Genomic DNA, 18,174 nt, shown 5'->3' with positions numbered 1-18,174 from the left:
CTCGAAGATTTTGGTATAAATTCCAAGACAAAGATGCATGTATACTTACAAAGAACTGATTTGTTACATATTTGTTGCAACCAGGGCTGGGGAGTCGAGCCAAGTGTGCTCAACTCCGACACCGACTCCAACATTTGTCATTAGCCTCGAATTCGACAAAATTTTCTATAGCAATAAAATTTTGAAAAAAATTTCTATAGAATAAAATTTTGAAAAAAATTTCTATAGAATTAAAATTAAGACAACATTCTCTATTTAAATAGATTTTTGACAAAATTTTCTGAAGAAATAAAATTTTGACAAAATGTTCTATAGCAATATAATTTTGACAAAATTTTCTATCGCAGTAAAATTCTAACAAAATTTTCTATAGAAATAAAATTTTTACAAAATTTTCTATAGCGTTAAAATTAAAACAAAAAAATCTAATGAAATAAAATTAAGACAAACATTTTCTATAGAAATAAAATTTTGATAAAATTTTCTATGTGAATAAAATTTTCGTTAGAAATAAAATTGGGACAACATTTTCTATAGAAATGAAATCTTGACAAAATAATTTTCTATAGATATCAAATTAAAAAAAAAAAATCTATAGAATCGAGATTTTGACAACATTTTCTATAGAAATGAAATTATGACAAACTTTTTTGTAGAAATAAAATTTTGACAAATTTTTCTATAGAAATAAAATTTTGACAAAAATTTTTTACAGAAATACAATTTTGACAAAATTTTCTTTAGAAATAAAAATTTTGAAAAAATTTTCTATAGAAATAAATTTTGACAAAATTTTCTATCGACATAAAATTTTGCCAAAATTTTCTATAGAAATAAAATTGTGACGAAATTTTCTATAGAAATAAAATTTTGACAAAATTTTCTATAGAAATAAAATTTTGACAAAATTTTTTTACAGAAATACAATTTTGACAAAATTTTCTTTAGAAATAAAATTTTGAAAAAATTTTCTATAGAAATAAAATTTTGACAAAATTTTCCAAAGAAATAAAATTTTGACAAAATTTTCTATAGAAATAAAATTTTGACAAAATTTTCTATAGAAATAAAATTTTGACAAAATTTTCTATAGAAATAAAATTTTGACAAAATTTTCCAAAGAAATAAAATCTTCTATAAAAATAAAATTTTGACAACATTTTATATAGTAACCACGGGAGCCACCGTGGTGCAATGGTTAGCATGCCCGCCTTGCATACACAAGGTCGTGGGTTCGATTCCTGCTTCGACCGAACACCAAAAAGTTTTTCAGCGGTGGATTATCCCACCGCAGTAATGCTGGTGACATTGCTGAGGGTTTCAAAGCTTCCCTAAGTGGTTTCACTGCAATATAAAAAGCAAGTCCCTTGTTATTAAGCTTAACATGGAATCGGTCAGAACTTAGTGAGAAGAGAGGAGTTCACCAATGTTGTATCACAAGGGGCTGAATAGTCAAAGTGAGCCAGATACATCAGGCTGCCACCTAACCTTACCTATCCCTATAGAAAATTTTTACATCTATGGAATATAGTATCAAAATTTGATTTCTATAGAAAATTTTGTCAACATTTTTTTTTTACAGAAATACAATTTTGACAAAATTTTCTTTAGAAATAAAATTTTGAAAAAATTTTCTATAGAAATAAAATTTTGACAAAATTTTCTATCGAAATAAAATTTTGCCAAAATTTTCTATAGAAATAAAATTGTGACGAAATTTTCTATAGAAATAAAATTTTGACAAAATTTTCTATAGAAATAAAATTTTGCAAAATTTTCTATAGAAATAAAATTTTGAAAAAATTATCTATAGAAATAAAATTTTGACAAAATTTTCTATAGAAATACAATTTTGACAAAATTGTCTATAGAAATAAAATTTTCACAAAATTTTCTATAGAAATAAAATTTTCACAAAATTTTTATAGAAATAAAATTTTGACAAAATTTTCTACAAAAATGAAATATTGACAATATTTTCTGTAGAAATTAAATTTTCACAAAATTTGCTATGGTAATAAAATTTTGACAAAATTTTCTATAGAAATACAATTTTGACAAAATTTTCCATAGAAATAACATTTTGAAACAATTTTCTATAGAAATAAAATTTTGACGGAATTTTCCATAGAAATAAAATTTTGACAAAATTTTCCAGAAAAATCGAATTTTCACAAAATTTTCTATAGAAACAAAATTTGTACAAAATTTTCCATAGAAATAAAATTTTGAAAAAATTTTCTATAGAAATAAATTTTGACGGAATTTTCCATAGAAATAAAATTTTGACAAAATTTTCTATAGAAATAAAATTTTGACAAAATTTTCTATAGAAATAAAATTTTGACAAAATTTTCTATAGAAATAAAATTTTGACAAAATTTTCTATAGAAATAAAATTTTTACAAAATTTTCTATAGAAGTAAAATTTTGACAAAATTTTCTATTTTCTATAGGTAAAATTTTGACAAAATTTTCCATAGAAATAAAATTTTGAAAAAATTTTCTATAGAAATAAGATTTTGACAAAATTTTCTGTAGAAATAAAATATTGACAAAATTTTTAATAGAAATGAAAATTTGATAAAACTTTTGATAGAAATAATATTTTCAGAAACTTTATATGAAGTCAATATTAAACCAATATCTTGAAAGTTTTTAATTCTCGTGTTAGGTCACCACCGTGCTGCCTTCGTGGTGCAATGATTAGCATGCCCGCCTTGCATACACAAGGTCGTGGATTCGATTCCTGCTTCGACTGAACACCAAAAAGTTTTTCAGAGGTGGATTATCCCACCTCAGTAATCCTGGTGACATTTACGAGGGTTTCAAAACTTCTCTAAGTGGTTTCACTGCAATGTGGAACGCCGTTCGGACTCGGCTATAAAAAGGATGTCCCTTATCATTGAGCTTAACATGGAATCGGGCAGCACTCAGTGATAAGAGAGAAGTTCACCAATGTGGTATCACAATGGACTGAATAGTCTAAGTGAGCCAGATACATCGGGCTGCCACCTAACCTAACCTAACCTAACCTATAGTAATTAAATTTAAATTTAAATCTATAGAAATGAAATTTAAATCTATAGAAATGAAATTTAAATCGATAGAAATGAAATTTTGACAAATTTTCTATAGAAATGAACTTTTGACAAATTTTTCTATAGAAATGAAATTTTGAGAAATTTTTCTATTAAAATGAAATTTAGACAAAATTTTCAATAGAAATAAAATTCTGATAAAATTTGCTATAGAAATAAAATTTTGATAAAATTTTCTATAGAAATGAAATGTTGACAAATTTTTCTATTGAAATGAAATTTATACAAAATTTTCCATAGAAATAAAATTTTTGATAAAATTTACTATAGAAATAAAATTTTGACAAAATTATCTAGAGAAATTATAGCAACAAAATTCTCTTTAGAAATAAAATGTTGACAAAATTTTCTAGAGAAATAAAATTTTGACAAAATTTTCTATTGAAATAAAATTTTGACAAAAATTTCTATAGAAAAAAAAAATTTTGACAAAATTTTCTATAGAAATGAAATTTGACAAAATTTTCTATGTGAGTAAAATTTAGGCAAAATTTTCTTGTGAATAAAATTTAGGCAAAATTTCTATGTGAATAAAATTTTGAAAAAATTTTCTAGAGAACTATAGATAGATAAAATCCTCTATAGAAATAAGATTGTAATAAAATTTTCTATATAAATACAATTTTTACACAATTTTATATAAAAATAAAATGTTGACAAGACTTTCTTTAGAAATAAAATTTTGACAAAATATTCTATAGAAATAAAATTTTAACAAAATATTCTATAGAAATAAAATTTTAACAAAATATTCTATAGAAATTAGCTTTTGACAATATATTCTATAGAAATAAAATTATAACAAAATTTGCTACAGAAATAAAATTTTGAAAAAAAATTTTCTATAGAAATAAAATTTTGACAAAATTTTCTATAGAAATAAAATTTTGACAAAATTTTCTTAGAAATAAAATTTTGACAAAATTTTCTTAGAAATAAAATTTTGAAAAAATTTTCTATAGCAATAAAATTTTGACAAAATTCTCTTTAGAAATAAAATTTTGACAAAATTTTCTATAGAAATAAAATTTTGACAAAATTTTCTAGAGAAATAAAATTTTGACAAAAATTTCTATAGAAAAACAAATTTGACAAAATTTTCTATAGAAATGAAATTTGACAAAATATTGTATGTGAGTAAAATTTAGGCAAAATTTTCTTGTGAATAAAATTTAGGCAAAATTTCTATGTGAATAAAATTTTGAAAAAATTTTCTAGAGAACTATAGATAGATAAAATCCTCTATAGAAATAAAATTGTAATAAAATTTTCTATATAAATAAAATTTTGACACAATTTTATATAAAAATAAAATGTTGACAAGATTTTCTTAAGAAATAAAATTTTGACAAAATTTTCTATAAAAATAAAATTTTGACAATATATTCTATAGGAATAAAATTATAACAAAATTTGCTACAGAAATAAAATTTTGAAAAAAATTTTCTATAGAAATAAAATTTTGCATAATTTGCTATAGAAATAAAATTTTAACAAAATTTTCTATATAAATAAAATTTTGACAAAATTTTCTATAGAAATAAAATTTTGACAAAATTTTCTATAGAAATAAAATTTTTACAACATTTTCTATAGAAATAAAATTTTGACAAAATTTTCTATAGAAATAAAATTTTGACAAAATTTTCTATAGAAATAAAATTTTGAAAAAATTTTCTATAGACATAAAATTTAAACAAAATTTTCGATAGAAATAAAATGTTGACAAAATGTGCTAAAGAAATAAAATTTTGACAAAATTTTCTATAGAAATAAAATTTTGAAAAAATTTCTATGTGAATAAAATGTTGACAAAATTTTCTATGTGTATACAATTTTTACAAAATTTTTCTATGTGTATAAAATTTTGACAAAATTTTCTACATAAATACAATTTTGACAAAAAATTTCCATAGAAATTCCATTTTGACAAAACTTTCCATAGAAATAAAATTTTGACAAAATTTTCTATAAAAATGAAATTTTTACAAAATTTTCTATTGAAATGTAATTTAGACAAAATTTTCCATAGAAATAAAATTTAGATAAAATTTTCTATAGAAATAAAATATTGACAAAATTTTCTATAGAAATAAAATTTTAACAAAAATTTCTATAGCAACAAAATTTTGACAAAATTTTCTAACGAAAAAAATTTTAACAATTTTTTTATAGAAAAGAAATTTTAACAATTTTTTTATAGAAATAAAATTTTGACAACTTTTTCTATAGAAATAAAATTTTGACAACATTTTCTAGAGAAATAAAATTTTGAGAAAATTTTCTATAGAAATAAAATTTTGATAAAATTCTCTATAGCAGTAAAATGTTGACACAAATGTTTGCCAATATTCGACATATGTATATAGCTATATGGTCTTGACATAAAATTAAAAACTAAAATCGATGGTTCGAAATATTTCAAATAAATTTATATGGTGTTGGGCATTAAAGTGGATCGATTCTGCCCATCTTCTAGTCTAACATTCTAGGAAACATAAAATAATCTCCATAATTGGAAGTTGCGTTTTATTTACCGTTATACATTAGGTTAGGTTAGGTTATGTGGCAGCGCGATGTATCAAGCTCACTTAGACTATTCAGTCCATTGTGATACCACAGTGGTGAACTTCTCTCTTATCACTGAGTGCTGCCCGATTCCATGTTAAGCTCAATGACAAGGGACCTCCTTTTTATAGCCGAGTCCGAACGGCGTTCCATATTCCAGTGAAACCACTTAGAGAAGCTTTGAAACCCTCAGAAATGTCACCAGCATTACTGAGGTGGGATAATCCACCGCTGAAAAACTTTTTGGTGTTCGGTCGTAGCAGGAATCGAACCCACGACCTTGTGTATGCAAGGCGGGCATGCTAACCATTGCACCACGGTGGCTCCCGTTATACATTAAATTGATCGAATGAATAACACAATGAAATCTAATTTGCTTAAAAACTTGTTTAGTTACAAAAATATGAGGTGTTTTAAAAAATTTAATTTAGCCGTGGTCGTAGTCCAGCAACATTTTTATGACTCTTCAGACTTCGACTCTGACTCCACAGCCCTGGTTGCAACATCCATGAATTACAAAGGGGGATGTATGAACTTCTAAACTGAGGCATTCTTCTTAGTTTTGTTTTCTTATTTCATTCATCCCTTCCTCTGAAGATAATCTCTATTTCATTAAATCAACTTTATCGATTTAAGAACTAAATTATTTGTTAGCACCATATATTCAACATTTCTTGATTTGTTTTACACAAACCATTAATCAGCCCTAAAAATTAAACCAATTTATCATCATAAAGTCACATAAAATGTCAGTATATGCAAATAATGTTAATACTCCAGAGGATTAAACATATATATCTCATGTTAATATAATCAATTAAATGAGACACTGGTCTGGTACTGGTCTAAAAAGCTTTTCAAAAACCCTCGAACAACTGTTTATTGTCTACAAAAGACCAATACGGATTATATCCCATCAGGCAGTCAGACCCAAACCATGCCTCTACCTTAAATATGCTAATTTTAAAATACAAAACGATCCCTGCTCCATTTGTGCTCTTTAACTACCATTCAATGTAATTTAAATTATTTTCGTCTCCATTGACAATGTTGATGTTAAACCATGTGATTCTTTACTTTATTGAATGTTGAGTACATTGAAGTTAGTTAGGATCTTCTTGCGTGGTAATCTGGGCGATTGCTGACCAGTTAAACATGTGAGCTCTGGTTTCTATGGACAATTTATTACTTTACTACCAATGGAATGGAATAAGAAAAGTCACCTATCCTCTTGGAGATTGACCGGCTGTAACTTCTTTCAATCTAAACTAAACATCACGTCACAATACTTGAAATCATTTCCTTTGAGATATGTATGCATCTTTGAAAGGGGGGGGGGGGGTAAGTTTGGTCAATTTTTTTCTTCTGTATTTGCTTTTATTTGTGGCCATGGTTAAGGGTATTGTCTGGAGTCCCTTGATAGCATATATCCAAAATATACTAAGTCCACTTTTTGGGATAAAGACAAATAATTTCGTAAATCTAGGGGCTTTAAAAAATTAAATAGCATTAAATAAATAAAAATAAGAAATAAATAAATATAATAAATAATTAAAAATAAAAAATAAATTATTGAAATTCATAAATAATTCAAATATTAATAAATTTGCATTAAAGTAACAAAAACTTGAATTAATTTAATTCATATACATGGTTACAAAGAAATGATGTAAAATGAGCTTATAGAGTTCAGTACAGAAAGGGTTCAGTCAGCAAGAAATATTCTTGTGTGTTTTCCCCTTTAGAAAATAGAATATAAGACCAAAATTTAACTTTAATTAATTAATTATGTACTTAGTCCATTTTGCTTTGGAGTTAGCCATACCTATAGCTATGTTGCCACAAACTTGGAGACATTCTCCTTTGCTTGGGGGTTTCCTCTTTTCTATGGAAGCGTTCAATTAGAAACAAACTCTTTAACTTAGTATGCACACAGAAGCATATGTGAATTATAAAATAAATGGGGGGAGAGGGAGAATAAAAAGTTAACTAAATTTTTAAGTAAATATTTAAAGGAGAGGGGAATAGTAGAAACCAATCATAGTCGGATTGAAAAGAGTAATGGAAAATAAATCCTTTGTTTGCTACTCACAAATAAAGGGGACATATCCTGAAACACGTAGAAGTAGGTAGATTGAAAAATCAGGTTTGGATCTGTAGATAAGATAAGTTAATTTTATATATAAAATCAAAACTTAAAAACCTTAAATCTACAATTTTAAATTTTGCTAAAATTTCTTATAGAACTTAAAATTTGAGAAAATTTCCTATAGAAATGAAATTTTGACGAAAATTTCCTACAGAAATGAAATTTTGACGAAAATTTTGAAAAAAAAAAAATCATACAGAAATGAAATTTTGACAGAATTTCCTACAGAAAGCTTAAATAGAAATTTCATTGAGATATACATTTTATTTTTTGATTCTTTAAATTTAAATACTAAAAATTAAATATTAAATTTTATTTATTTTTAATTTAAAATTTAGTTCTAAATATTTAAAATTTGAATTTTTAAAGTTTGAAATTTTGACAAAATTTCCTATAGAAATGAAATTTTGCCAAAAGTTCCTATAGACTTGAATTTTTTTGCACAATTTCTTATACAAATGAAATTTTGACAAAATTTCCTATAGAAATAAAATTTAAAAAAAAAAACAATTCTACGGAAATGAAGTTTTGACAGAATTTCCTATAGATTTGATACATATCTCATTTTGTAATTTTTAAACTTATTTTATATTAATAATTTATAAACTCTCAACTTAAGATTTAAAGTGTGACAAAATTTCCTATAGAAATTAAATAGAAATTTCATTGAGATATAAATTTTATTTTTTAATTCTTTAAATTTAAATACTAAAAATTAAATATTAAATTTTATTTATTTTTAATTTAAAATTTAGTTCTAGATATTTAAAATTTTAATTTGTAATCTCAAATTTTGAACTTAAATTTTGAGAAAATTTCCTACAGAAATGAAATTTTGACGAAAATTTTGAAAAATAAAATCCTACAAAAATGAAATTTTGACAGAATTTCTTATAGAAAGCTTAAATATCAATTTAATTGAGAAATAAATTTTATTTTAAAATTTTTTAAATTTAAATACTAACAGTTAAATATTAAATTTTATTTATTTTTAATTTAAAATTTAGTTCTAAATATTTAAAATTTTAATTTTTAATCTCAAATGTTGAACTTAAATTTTGAGAAAATTTCCTATAGAAATGAAATTTTGATGAAAATTTTGAAAAAATCATACAGAAATTAAATTTTGACAGAATTTCTTATAGAAAGCTTAAATATCAATTTAATTGAGAAATAAATTTTATTTTTAATTTTTTTTTTTAAATTTAAATACTAAAAGATAAATATTAAATTTTATTTATTTTTAAATTAAAATTTAGTTCTAAATATTTAAAATTTTAATTTTTAGTCTCAAATGTTGAACTTAAATTTTGAGAAAATTTCCTACAGAAATGAAATTTTGATGAAAATTTTGAAAAAATCATACAGAAATTAAATTTTGACAGAATTTAATTTTTATAGGAAATGGTGGCAAAACTTCATTTCTGTAAGAAATTTTGACAAAATTTCATTTCCATAGGAAAATTTTCACAATTTGAAAGTTTTAAGAATTTAAATTTTAAATTAACTTAATCTTTATAGGTCCATAACAAATTTTCCAAACTACCTACTTCTACATATTTAGCATATGTCTCTTTGTTATATAAATAAAATTGAATGTTTAATTATTAATTTTTAAAAATTAAAAATAAAATATATATCTCAAAAAAATTTCTATTAAAACTTTTTTAAGGAATTTTTTCGATATTTTATTTCTATATGAAATTTTGTCAAAATTTAATTTTTATTCAATTTTTTTTTTCGAAACAAAATGTCAACTTTTTATTTCTATAGGAATTTCTCTCAAAATTTCAATTCATAAAGGCATTTTGACAAAATTGTCAAAAAATGTTTTGCCATAATTTCATTGCTTTAGATAATTTTTTCAAATTTTCATTTTGTAAAAATTTCAATCATAATTTATATAAATGATTTTTAAAAATTAAAATTTTAAATAGTAAAATTTAAAATACATTATTTAGGTAAAAAAAAAATTCTATAGTTTAAATAGAAATTTCATTTAGATATAAATTTTATTTACAAATAATAATTTTTAAATTTTAAATACAAAAAATTATATATTATTTTTTACTTACTGTTTTATTTAAACTTTTTATTTTTATATTTAAAATTTATAATCTCAAAGTTTAAATTGAAATTTTGACTAAATTACTGGATAGCAACGAAATTAAAAAAAAAATCCTTTAGAAATAGAATTTTGACAGGATTCCCTATATAAATAAAATTTTGAGAAAAATTTCTATAATTCGAAAAGAAATTTTATTTAAATATAAGTTTTATTTATAATTAACAAAGTTTAAGTTTCAAATAGTACATTTAATTTTTTTTTTTAATTTAAAATTTTGTTGGTATATCCTCCAACCTATGGTGTCTAGGTTAGGTTAGGTTATGTGGCAGCCCGATGTATCAGGCTCACTTAGACTATTCGGTCCATTGTGATACCACAGTGGTGGAGGGTCTAAGATTGATATCAGTCCCCATGATCCCCACCAACTTTTAAACTAATATCATGATTTTACAATCGAATCAATTTATTTCCTCCACTTTACATACTCAACCATCTCGGTGACAGATTTACTGATACTTAAGACTTAATACTTTACTGGGATAAAATCAGAGGAGACATACAGCTCATCCCATGTTTTTTTGGACATGTCCATATCACTGAAATTTTTCTTATTATTCTCATAATACACATGAGGGCATCGAGCAAAGGTCTTACAAACTCTCATATATTAGGGTTTCAATTCCTACACAATGTTGATTAAAGTTGATATGCCGCTTGAGTTGATTTGCTCAACAGGAAGAGTTGAACATACACACACACAAATACACAGTTACACATAGTTATTCTTCTCACATACGTTACCGAGTACCGATAGACTGTGACAAACAAAACAAAAAAAAACGAAAATCTATCTTCTCAACTCAATGCCCTAACAGAAAGCGACACGGACATAAATACGAATGTACAACACAAAGCTGGTGGAAAATTGTTACTCCAGATCCTCACATCCTTTTGTACACCCATGACCACACACACACACGCACACAGATTCATAGGCATTCATATGGATATGCAAAGGAAGGTCGTTTCAGTTTACTTTTGGGTGTAAGAGACTTGGGTTTTTGTCTTTTCTTCATTTAGTCAGTAGGTGAATAGGTTTACATAGCACGGCGTTTTTGAGGCCTTCAAAGGAATATTTGACAAACAGGCATCTAGAGTGAAGGTGATAGAACTCCTCTCAAAATTTTATTTTTATAGAAAATTTTCTTAAAATTTAAATTCTATAGAAATTTTTGCCAAAATTTTATTTCTATAGAAATATTTGTTTAAATTTTATTTTTATAGAAAATTTTGACAAAATTTTATTTCTATAGACAATTTTCTCAAAATTTTATTTCTATAGAAAATTTTCTATGAAAAATTTTCTCAAAATTTTATTTCTATAGAAAATTTTGTCAGAATTTTATTTCTATAGAAAATTTTCCCAAATTTTATTTCTATAAAAATTTTCTCGAAATTTTATTTCTACATACAATTTTGTTAAAATTTTATTTCTATAGAAAAAATTTCTAAAAATTGTATTCCTATAGAAAAATTTTTCAATATTTTATTTCTATAGAAAATTTTGTCAGAATTTTATTTTTATAGAAAATATTGTCGGAATTTTATTTCTATAGAACATTTTATTTCTGTAGAAAATTTTGTGAAAATTTTATTCCAAAGAACAGTTTGTCAAAATTTTATTTCTATAGAAAATTTTGTCAAAATTTTATTTCTATAGAAAATTTTGTCAAAATTTTATTTCTATAGAAAATTTTGTCAAAATTTTCTTTCAATAGAAAATTTTGTCAAAATTTTATTTCTATAGATTTTTTTTCAAAATTTTATTTCTATTGAAAATTTTCTCAAAATTTTATTTCTACAAAAATTTTCGCAAAATTTTATTTCTGTAGAAAAATTTCGCAAAGTTTCTATAGAAAATTTTTAAAAATTTTATTCCTAAGAAAATTTTTAAAAATTTTATTCCAAAGAAAAAATTGTATTTCTACAGAAAGTTTTGTCAACATTTTATTTCTATAGAAAATTTTGTCAACATTTTATTTCTATAGAAAATTTTTTCAAAATTTTATTTCTATTGAAAATTTTCTCAAAATTTTATTTCTATAAAAAATTCTCTCAAAATTTTATTTCGATAGAAAATTTTCTCAAAATTTTATTATTGTAGAAAATTTTTCAAAATTTCATTTCTATATGAAAATTTCTCAAAATTTTATTTCTATAGAAAATTTTATCAAAATTTTATTTCCATAGAAAATTTTCTCAAAATTTTATTATTGTAGAAAATTTTGTCAAAATTTTATTTCTATACAAAATTTTGTCAACATTTTATTTCTATAGAAAATTTTGTCAAAATTTTATTTCTGTAGAAAATTTTGTCAAAATTTTATTTCTATAGAAAATTTTGTCAAAATTTTATTTCTATAGAAAATTTTGTCAAAATTTTATTTCTATAGGAAAAATTTTCTAAAAATTTTATTTCTAAAGAAAATTTTCGCAAAATTTTATTCCATAGAAAAATGTGTCAAAATTTTATTTCTATAGAAAATTTTGTCAAAATTTGATTTCTATAAAAAAATCTAAACATGTTATTTCTATAGAAAATTTTGTCAAAATTGTATTTCTTTAGAAAATTTTTGCAAAATATTATTTCTATAGAAAATGTTGTCAAAATTTTATTTCTATAGAAAATTTTGTTAAAATTTTATTTCTGTAGAAATTTTTGTCAAAAATTTATTTCTATACAAAATTTTGTCAACATTTTATTTCTATAGAAAATTCTGTGTTAGTTTTGTAGTTTCATAGCCTTCTTGGTTTGTTTTAGTTTTTTCGAAGAAGAATTTCTTAACTTAAGGCCCTTTGAATTACAATTACGGCTATGTAAATTGAAAGGCTTGGTAGGAAGGCATTTTCATTCTGTACTAGTTACCATTGTTATGCATTCACATGGAAAATTTCTGTTCTGTTTGCTTAATGCTATTGCAGCGTTTACACATTTTTTTCTCTTTCCTTCCATGGTTCCTTGTCTAAAGGGGGTTATATTGGATACTAGCTTGGCATGTGCAGATATAGTACTTGAAGAAGTACCACAACTCAACTGGAGTTGAATCAAGTTAAGAGTCATAGTAGTTTTCGATGACATGTATATAGACTAAATGTTGGATGGTAGTAGAATTATGGCTCACATGAATGCAGGTCCAAGTACTACTACTGTTTGGTGGAGTGGGGAACCATATGGAATTTCCAAAGTAGGGATGATGATTCGGGAGTATGGTATGGAGAATTTATATTTTCCATTGATATCTTTGGATAATTTGTTAAACTCATTGAAGTTAACATCATCATATGCATTTCATCATTCAAGAGACATGGTATTGATTTCGCAGTCTAATACACAGGGAACTTTTTTGCCTAACTTTACTCTAGGTTGGTGACTCTTCCTATGGGTTTACTGGAACTAAGAGGGATTTATTTTATTATTTTTTTTTCTTATTCCTCTTGAATATTTACATAGAGTTCACATAAGTTTTCTATAACAAAATTATTTAACAATAGGTCTAGCTCTTAATAAATGATTATATCATAAGTTATTGGTTTAGACAGTTACAAGGAAGACAATTTTATTCAGCCATCCTTCTTGTACCATTTCTGTGAGTTGATCTCGTTTCAACACATGAATCCTAACTAACCTGAGTAGTTAGTCCATTTATCCATTTAATACTATTTTGCAAATCCTTTTGTTGTGAAGTATTTATGCATCAAGATTTCCATAGAGTGTTTTTTTTGTGTTACCATGGTTAAGGTTTTACTAACTAAGTGAATTGATTCAAAGTAGAATTTATTAGATTTGTAGTAAGTTGCAAATTAATAGCACTAAATAAATTTCCATAAAGAGTTTCTGGTTTAGTTTAGAGGTAATCTAAGATAAATGGATTACATTGTTACAAGAAAGGTATTTTGATTGGGTGATATAAGAATAGGAGGAGACTAAGATAAATATTATGGTTCGTTTTTAATAGAAATAATACTAAATTATTGTAAGGAGGAGCTTTAGAACATTTTCTATAGAAATAAAATTTTGACAAAATTTCCTATAGAAATAAAATTTTGACAAAATTTCCTATAGAAATAAAATTTTGACAACATTTTCTACTGAAATAGAATTTTGACTAAATTTTCTACAGAAATAAAATTTTGACAATATTTTCTATAGAAATAAAATTTTGACAAAATTTTCTATAGCAACAAAATTTTGACAAAATATTCTATAGAAATAAAATGTTGACAAAATTTTCTATAGGAATAAAATTTTGAAACAATTTTCTTAGGAAATACAATTTTGACCAAATTTTCTACAGAAATATAATTTGACAATATTTTCTATAGAAATTAAATTTTGACAAAATCTTCTATAGAAATTAAATTTTGACAAAATTTTCTATAGAAATTAAATTTTGACAAAATTGCCTATAGGAATAAAATTAAGACAACATTTTCTATAGCAACACATTTTTGACAAAATTTTCCATAGAAATAAAATTTTGACAAAATATCATTTAGACATAAAATTTTTAGAGAAAGTTTCTATAGCAATAAAACTTTGACAAAAATTTTCTTTAAAAATAAAATTTTGACTAATTTTTCTATAGAAATAAAAAAAATGTTGACAAAATTTTCTACAGAAATACAATTTTGACAAACATTTTTATAGAAATATAATTTTGACAAATATTTTTATAAAAATAAAATTTTGACAAAATTTTCCATAGAAATAAAATGTTGACTAATTTTTCTATACAAATAAAATTTGGCAAAATTTTCTACAGAAAGAAAATTTGGGTAAAATTTTCTATAGAAAGAAATTTTTTTTGAGAAATTTTTTTTTTATAGAAACAAAATTTTGACGAAATTTTCTATACAAATTAAATTTTGACAAAATTTTCTATGGAAATAAAATTTTCACAAAATATTCTAAAGAAATAAAATTTTGGCAAAATTTTCTAAAGGAATGAAATTTTGAAAAAAAATTTTATAGAAACATAATTTGACAATATTTTCTAAGAAATTAAATTTTGACAACATTTTCTATAGCAATAAAACGTTGACAAAAATTTTCTATAGAAATAAAATTTTGACTAATTTTTCTGTAGAAATAAAAACAAATTTTTGACAAAATTTTATACAGAAATACAATTTTGACAAACATTTTTATAGAAATAAAATTTTGATCAAATTTTCCATAGAAATAAAATTTGGACAAAATTTTCTATAAAAATAAAATTTTGACAAAATTTTCTATAGAAACAAAATTTTGAGAATTTGCTTTTATAGAAAAACAAATTTTGACGAAATTTTCTATACAAATAAAATTTTGACAACATTTTCTATGGAAATAAAATTTTCACAAAATATTCTATAGAAATAAAATTTTGACAAAATTTTCTATAGGAATGACATTTTGAAAAAAAAATCTATAGAAATACACTTTTGACCAAATCTTCTATAGAAATATAATTTTACAATATTTTCTATAGAAATTAAATTTTGACAAAAATTTTTATAGTAATACAATTTTTACGAAATGTTTTATAGAAATTAAATTTTGACTAATATTTCTAAAGAAATAAAATTTTAACAAAAATCTCTAAAGAAATTAACTTTTGTGAAAAAGTTTCTATAGCAGCAAAACTTTGACAAAAATTTTCTATAGAAATAAAAAAATGGACAAAATTGTCTATAGAAATAAAATTTTGACTAATTTTTCTAGACAAATAAAATTTGGACAAAATTTTCTATAGAAAGAAAATTTGGACAAAATTTTCTATAGAAAGAAAATTTGGACAAAATTTTTTATAGAAAGAAAATTTGGACAAAGTTTTCTATAGAAAGAAAATTTGGACAACATTTTCTATAGTAATAAAATTTTAAGAAAATTTTCTATCGAAATAAAGTTTTAAGAAAATTTTCTATAAAAATAAAATGTTGACAAAATTATCTATAGGAATAAAATTTTGAAAAAAATTTCTATACAAATACACTTTTGACCAAATTTTCTATAGAAATATAATTTGACAATATTTTCTATAGAAATTTAAATTTTGACAACATTTTTACAAAATTTTCTATAGAAATTAAATTTTGACAAACATTTTTATAGAAATACATTTTTGACAAACATTTTAATAGAAATAAAATTTTGACAAAATTTTCTATAGAAATAAAATTTTGACAATATATTCTTTGGCAATAAAATTTTGACAAAATGTTCTATAGAAATAAAATGTTGACAAAATTTTCAATAGGAATAAAATTTTGAAACAATTTTCTATAGAAATACAATTTGGATCAAATTTTCTATAGTAATAAAATTAAGACAAAATTTTCTATAGCAATACAATTTTGACAAAATTTTCCATAGGAATAAAATTTTGACAATATTTCTATAGAAATAAAATTTTGACAAAATATTCTTTAGACATAAAATTTTTAGAGAAAATTTCTATAGCAATAAAACTTTGACAAAAATTTTCTATAGAAATAAAATTTTGACTAATTTTTCTATAGAAATAAAAAAAATTGACAAAATTTTCTACAGAAATACAATTTTGATAAACATTTTTATAGAAGTACAATTTGTTTGTCAACTTTTTTATAGAAATAAAATTTTGACAAAATTTTCCATAGAAATACAATTTTGACTAATTTTTCTATACAAATATAATTTGGACAAAATTTTCTATAGAAACAAAATTTGGACAAAATTTTCTATAGAAAGAAAATTTGGACAAAAATTTTCAATAAAAATAAAATTTTGAGAAAATTTTCTATAGAAATAAAATTTGGGAAACATTTCTAAAGAAATACACGTTTGAGAAAAAGTTTCTATAGCAATAAAACTTCGACAAAAATTTTCTATAGAAATAAAAAAAAAAGTTGACTAAATTTTCTATAGAAATAAAATGTTGACAAAATTTTCCATAGAAATAAAATTGTTACAAATAAAATTTGGACTAAATTTTCTATAGAATGTTTTTTTTATAGAAATAAAATTTAGAGAATTTTTTTTATAGAAATAAAATTTTGACAAAATTGACTACAGAAACGAAATTTTAAGAAATTTTTCTATGAAAATAAGTTTTGACGAAATTTTCTATAGAAATAAAATTTTGGCAAAATTTTCACAAAATTTTCTATAGAAATAAAATTTTCACAAAATTTTCTATAGAAATAAAATTTTCACAAAATTTTCTATGGAAATAAAATTTTGACAAAATTTTTTATAGAAATAAAATTTTAACAAAATTGTTGGCTCAAATTTTTTTCTTTAATTGAAATGATAAAATGTCCATAATTGAACATTTTTATCAATATTTTTTTGGGTTTTTATTTTATTGCTGAAACCATTTAAAATATTGCTTCAGACCAATTATTATTAAAATTCCCAACTCCTCATTTCATCTTCACCCTCTCCTTCTTTCTTTCAGCTGAAGAAAATAGATTGCGTGCATTTATTTCCTATACAATTAACATGGAAGTTCTTTATCTTTCAATTTCATTCGTTGAGACCCCAAAGCATTGAGGCATATTTAACACTTTGTAGACAATGACATAAACTGCAACAAAGATCAATATGGATTTTTTGTGGCATTTTGTGCCACTAACAGGAGGATATCCAAAAAAATTATCGGACTACATCGTGTGGCACGCATGCAATAAATGGTCATGCCACTATATATGTCCAAAATGCCCGAAATGCAAAGAAAACATATGCCTTATTTTTGAAATCAGCCTCGAGAAAACGAAATGTTAATGGACTATCAGTATTCACGCAAGCCATGTGTCATCCTAAAAAGCCACAAAAAAACAATCCCCTCTAAATAGGAACAGTCAACGAAAATCCGAATATTGACAGGCAAAATACTGACGCTAAGACACTTGAGAAAATATTGCCACTACTTTCTATTCATCCTCCTCCCCCTTGCCAACGACGGTTTGCTTTATCCCAAGTATTTTACTCAGAGATTTTTCATAAATGCTTGAGTTAATTTGATAAATTTGACATGAAAATTTTTCATAGTTTTTAAACATCAAAAAACACTTGATTCTTGTCCTCCTAGGCCGAGAGGTTTTCAAAGAATAACGCGCATAGAATTTTCTCGTTGTGGGGTAGAATTTTATATTTATGGCCTTTAGTTAGAAGCAAGCTACTAAGGAAAACCCGAAGTATTTCGTTTTTTTTTGTTTTGTATAGCCCCTATTGTGTGAAGGGAGCATTTAAAGATTTTGTATTA

At 23.1% G+C, this 18,174-nt stretch overlaps 1 protein-coding gene across 1 annotated transcript in view; it reads left to right on the top strand.

Annotated features, from left to right (window-relative positions):
• The window catches only part of smal (smoke alarm), a 202,723-nt gene that overhangs the window by 79,936 nt on the left and 104,613 nt on the right, over window positions 1–18,174 (top strand). The window lies entirely within an intron of this gene.

Source organism: Haematobia irritans, chromosome 2 (assembly GCF_050003625.1).
Source record: "Haematobia irritans isolate KBUSLIRL chromosome 2, ASM5000362v1, whole genome shotgun sequence".
NCBI lineage: Eukaryota > Metazoa > Arthropoda > Insecta > Diptera > Muscidae > Haematobia > Haematobia irritans.
Note: the sequence above shows the minus strand (reverse complement) of the source record. Positions and strands in the feature narration are given on the sequence as shown.